The sequence below is a fragment of the Trachymyrmex cornetzi genome, unplaced genomic scaffold (genome assembly GCF_001594075.2).
Source record: "Trachymyrmex cornetzi isolate Tcor2-1 unplaced genomic scaffold, Tcor1.1 scaffold694, whole genome shotgun sequence".
NCBI classification, from domain to species: Eukaryota; Metazoa; Arthropoda; class Insecta; order Hymenoptera; family Formicidae; genus Trachymyrmex; species Trachymyrmex cornetzi.
This window is the reverse complement of record NW_017300019.1, coordinates 103,351-109,892: the sequence shown is the minus strand read 5'-3', so window position 1 is coordinate 109,892 and position 6,542 is coordinate 103,351.

The following is a 6,542-nucleotide window of genomic DNA, read 5'->3' as shown; positions in this document are numbered from 1 at the left end:
TGTGTTGTTATCGATACTTTAATTGTGGAGAAGGACTTTTCAATCCATAAACACAATTAAGAGAAAAGAGTCTTCAAAAATTAAATGGTAAAACAGGACACTCCAGCATCCCCTTAATACATATTTGATTTGATGCAAAAATGGCTTAATCCGGATTTTAAATGTGGTACCGTATGTTTTTTTTGATCGCTGAACACGATGCAATAGTTCATTTAGTTCTACGATATATGCTTTAAGAAATGTAGCCTTATTAATGTAAAAAAATAACCAAGTTTCGAATTTAATGTCGATGTTAACAAGGTTCCAACAGTTTAAATGAATCGTTATTCTCCTTCAATTGTAGGTCTGTTCACCCAGAACAAGACTCAGTTGGAATTTTCCCGGGACCTCCTACAGAGCTCTTAAAAGTTTCATTTAACTGGATTATTAATACGTTTTTACACAGTAAAAAATCGTGCGTCCTTATGTAGATTTTTTCTTGTGTTACCACATTTTGATTATTACTTTAATGTAAAATTAACATACAACTGATATGTTATTATTTTTGTAACATTTTGTTACAAAAATGTGTTAGATTTATGTCACCTTTCTAACTTAACAATTGCGTATATCAATTAAAAATGGAATATTATTTTGAGTGTTTTTAATATAATTGTGTTTCAATTAATCTATATATCTCTAAGTCAATATAACATGTAAGAATTTTTTCATTTACATTATACGAATAAAAATGTTTTATTGACATTTTCTTATGAGTTACTGCAACTACTCTTCTATGTACTCTACTTATTTTACATATTAGTTTTAAATCACCCTTAAAGTCAAAATAACAAATATAAATGTAAAATATTGTGTCAATTATTTAACATTACTAATTCGTTAACAAATAACACAAGACGAATGAGTTACTTTAACTTAAAATTTAGAGTGGATGTCCTGGGACATGTAAACAATGTTAAAATTAACATTTTCTTTTTTACTGTGTAAGGATAGAAAAAACTTTATACAAGTTCTAAAGCATATCGCTTTGTAGTCTCGACATCCTTAAATGAAATATGCCTCAATTTGATAATAAAAAATTCTTTATTAGAAAATGAAATAATTACATAATAACAAAAATATGATTTAATACATTCACTCCGTTCTGTTTTGGACAGTGTTCAATGAATACGATGGGAAAATGATATCTGACGGTATGATATAAAATATATCTCACTAACTGAAGTAACCATTGAAATTGTTCTTCTCTCTCATTATTAGTTATTTGTCTATTAAAATTTTCAGTGAGAGAAATTGTACGTTCTGATCTGTCATTTGTGACTTTTAATGTTTTTATCTTATGTAAAAAGCATTCTTATAATTCGAGTCTTCATTCCATGTCAAGGATTTTTATCAAAAAACTTCGATATTTGATTTATAAGGAAAAAATTTCGTGTTTTCGATGTCATGAAATTCTCAATTTTTAACTTTTTGACATTTTTTCTTAATATATTAACTCGAAAATTATTATCTCCATCAATACTTGGACTTTTAAAATTTTTGACCATTAATCTTTTGTCGAAATTAAAACGAGAATAAAAAAATGATTGAACTATCAACAATTCAGTGAGGTACCAAGTGTGACCAGAAAATATCCAAAAAGAAACTTCAGAAATAGAAGAATTGATTTTTTCATATTCGACGAAGTCCTTCAATAAATTGAAGTCATTGAATGAAGCGAATGTTAGAATTTCGCAGGTAAACCAACATTTTAAGTATATCTTTACAATAAACACATTAAATATGCGGATATTCGTAAAAAATCATATAATATATTTCATTACTATAATACAAAAAATATTCTATTACTTGTATTAATCCAGTTAAATGAAACTTATAAAGGCTCTGTAGAAGATCCCGGGAAAATTCCAACTGGATCTTGTTCTGGGTGAACAGATTTACGATTGGAGGGGAGTAACAACCCATTTGAACGATTGGAACCTTGCTAAAATCGACCTTGAACTTGAAATTTGGTCATTTTTTCACATTAATAGGGCTACATTTTTTAAGGCGTATATCGTAGAGCTAAATGAACTATTGCATCGTGTTCAGCAATCAAAAAAATATACGGTACCACATTTGAAATCTGGATTGAGCTATTTTTGCATTAAATCAAACATGTATTAAGAAAAATCGGAACTTTGATTTAAAAATCATTCACTAGCGACCTCCAAATCTTAATATTTTTTTATAAAAATTTAGGGGAGTTCTTTTGGCATGAAATGGAATTCTTTTGATCTAAATGGCCGATTAAAAAAAATTTTTTTTTTTAACAGCTTATTGCATATATATTTTAGTCTTTCGAACTGCGCGCCGAATTATTTTTCCGGACTATAAACGCAATTAAACTACTCTAGTAATTGCGAATCAAATTGACAAGCAATTTTAATAATTTGATGCTCAATCACGCATCATATTATAAAGATATTAATATGTGGAAAAACTGTTAATAAAATTGTGAAAAATATTACTTCGGCCGGGAGTCAAACCCGGATCGCCTGTATTCCGTACGAGCGCGCGTGCGCGTTCTAAGCCTTTATTTTAATTTATTTATTATAAATTTATAATAAATACGCTGTAAAAAATAAAATGTTAATTTTAACTTAAAGACGTTTAGTGGACTTTCTGAGAGACATGCGAAAATGTTCAAATTAACATTTTTGTGTTAATTTCAACATTTTTGAATGTCTCAGAAAGTCCACTAAACGTCTTTAAGTTAAAATTAATATTTTATTTTTTACATTGTATCCTCAACATTAAAAAATTAATCCTACTTATCATCTTTGCTATATTTTGTATGTTATGTTATTTATAATATTATAAAGTGTGTATCACATAAGAGCATAACAAGTAACATCTTTTTTGTCAAATAACATTCTTGTACTTACACATGTTTTTCTGTTCCTGTTTTATTTTTTTTATTTTCAATATGCAAAAATATTCTACAATTTAATAAATCTTGATTTTATTCGTTACGATTATTATTATATACTTTATCTTTAAAAATGAAACACAATCAGAACACCGCGTCAAAACATATCAGATATAGTAACAGAAAAATATACTAACGGGAATAACAACTAAAGATGCCTTATATAATACTAGCAAAGAATGACGTGAATAATGATATACTGACTGATTTTGAATAACTCTGCTTGACTTTCTCATTGTACACTTTATAATATATGAATTTAATCATATTCTAATAGAATCAGTGGCAATGAAAACAATTTTATTCATTAGGGACAGTTTAAATCAGTTTAAAAGATAAAAGAAGTCATAGCAGGTTTAAGTATGTATCTACTATACGCATAAATCATCGTCGGAACTTTACAGTTTTATAAGTTTTAATCAGGGAATAAAAGTAACTCGTTACTTGTAACGAAGTTACAGTTACAAATTACTTTTTGGTAACTTTACTGGTAACTGCGTTACTTTTTTTTTGTAACTATAACGGTAACGAAGTTACATTTCTTTGGTAACGGTAACGAATTTTACAGTTACTTTTATCATTATTTTGCACATGATTGGACACGATACGACACAAGCCACTTACACTGTAAAAAAATTTCGTAAATTTACACATATAATAGATGTAAAATAAATTACATGATTAATCCGGTAAATATAAAAAAACATGCAATTTTACAGAAATTATGTAATTCCACAAAAATTATATAAATTTGCTTTTATTGTGTAAATATATCTTGTTTTATATTGAAAATTATGAACATATCAGAATATTTTGAATATTTTCTGTAATTACCCAAATTTCAGTAATATTACGTAATATAACGAACATTTCTCGCGTATTGCTGTTAAATATAGGTTAAACTCGGGTATGATGGCCATTTTTTAAAATGCAAAAAACATACATTTATCGATAATAATAATAATAATAATGATAGCAATCAAAAGGCTATAGGAGTCAACGCTGGATGTAACGTACATTTATTCTTGTTACTTTTTAACAATATTTGGGATATTACTTTCATTGAAGCTTAAAGTAACAAATACTATCGAAATTAAAGAGAAAATACTCAACAGAACTTTAATTTTATCAAAATATTACAAAGTATGCATTGGCCATCTTATCTGATTTTTAGGGAAAAAATGGCCATGTGATGTTAAGAAAGATAGTCATAGTATTTATAAATAAATAGTGAAAATGAAAGTATTAATTATAGGTCACATTGCAATTTATGTACCTTTATTGTGTATGTAATGTTGATTATGGCAGCTTAACTGTAATTTATTAGACATTACAACAGTTTTTAGCAGACACGTGCAAAACTTTGCAGATAGTCGAAAGAAAAAATATTAGATAATATTTATAATATTGTTATTTTGAACACACAGTGTACTCATATGAACTACTGTAAATATTGATTATCTTTAAGGCGATGTTAAAGTCTCCTGTTTTACCACATTTCCATTCGGTGAAAAATCTCTGTATTGGATATACGGATTGCAAAAGTATTATTGCTTAAATTAAAGTACGCACAAACAGGACCTCAGCTGCACTGGATTTCATGAGAAAATCGAAAAAAAGTTTCGGATTCGTTAAAAATTCACTTACTTTTGGCTCGTACAGCTGTCACCTCAGATATATATTTGCTTGATATGAGTTTTAGGGTCCATATCTTGAAAATAAGCGTGCAGCTGAGGTCATATTATTGAAACGAACGATACTGAGTCTGTAGAACTAAGATTAAAAGTCTAGAAAAGAAATATTTCCACCGAATAGAAAATACGTGTATACAGGTGTTTTGCGAAGACTGGGACTGTCAACAGAGCCGAAATTCCGTGTAGCAGTAGTTGCGCGGTCTTGCGATAGATGGTGCTGGCATATGTTAGATAAGACAGATGTATGCGTTTGAGTAAGACAGAATGATATATTCATTTACACGCAATTATTAGATAATACACACAATAATGGAAAGATTGCCATAGAGTTTATTAAAAATACTGAAAATAATATTTCCAAATTAGAAGAACCGGTAAAAAATGTTATCAGGAATGACACTATTGCTATCTTAAAAAAAATTTACACCATAATAATAAATTAGATGACATTAATAATTTAAAAGGAAAATCAAATTTAGTTAAAGAATTTATCAAAGATAATCCTGACATTCTCATAACTCGAGCAGACAAAGGTAATACCACAGTAATATTAAATTATATTGAATACAAAGAAAAAATGAACAATTTACTTTCTGATAATAGCACTTATTTAGCATTAAATAAAGATCCACTAAATAAATTAACTAATGACACTAGGAGTCTTTTAATTAATCTAAAGAATAAAAAATATATTGATGAAAGTTTATATAAAAGATTGTTGATGACTGATGGAGTTTATCAATGGTAATTTTTAAGTAATTTATGCATAAGATTGGCTAATTACTTAAAAATTACTATTGACAATAGTTTGAAGAAATCAAAATTTGGGTTTATGAAAAATAGTTTTGACTTAGTTTCTAAACTCAATGGTAGACCTTTAAATCCGGATTTAAAATTGGTTTCTTTTGACGTTGAATCAATGTGTACGAACATTCCTATAGAATTAGCTATTGAAGGAATAGTGAAAAGATGGGATCTCATTGTGAATCATACAACAATTCCACTTAATGACTTTATTAATTCTATTAAATTTATTTTAAACTCAACATATTTTCAGTTTGAGAAAAAGTATTTTAAACAGATATTCGGCATGCCTATGGGTTCTCCTTTATCGCCTATTATTTCTGATTTGGTTATGGAAGATATCGAAAGCAAAATTCTTGCTACTATTGACATAGATATACCTATATACTACAGACGTAGACGATATTTTATTAGCATTGCCCAAAGAAAACAAAAACATTAATCTAACTTTAGAAATTTTTAACTCTCAACATAATCGAATTAAGTTCACATTAGAAGAAAATGATGATGGTAGTGTTAATTTTTTAGATATAACAATAAAAATAATAGATAATAAGATAATGTTTAACTTATATAAGAAACCTACTCATTCGGGGAGATATTTAAATTTTCTTTCTAATCATCCTTTATGTCATAAAAGAGGAATTATTTTTTCCTTAATTGATAGAATTATATATCTTTCACATCCTAATTATCACACATTAAATATTTCTAATATGATCAACACTCTATTAAATAATGGGTATCCATTAGATTTTCTTTTTAATACAATTAATAATAGAATTAGGTCATTTATTCATAATAATAAATTGAATCAAACGAATCATAAAGATTTGATTGATAATAATATTAAAATTTATTGCACCTTACCTTATGTGAAAAACTTAACAGAAAAATTTCATAATATTTATAGAAATTATAATTTGAATATAGTATATAAACCCGTTAATAGTTTAAATAAATTCATTAAAACAGGTAAAGATAGATTAGATAAGATGGATAATAATAATGTGGTATATAAAATTAGTTGTTGTGATTGCGATTGCTCTTATGTCGGACAAACAAAAAGAAAA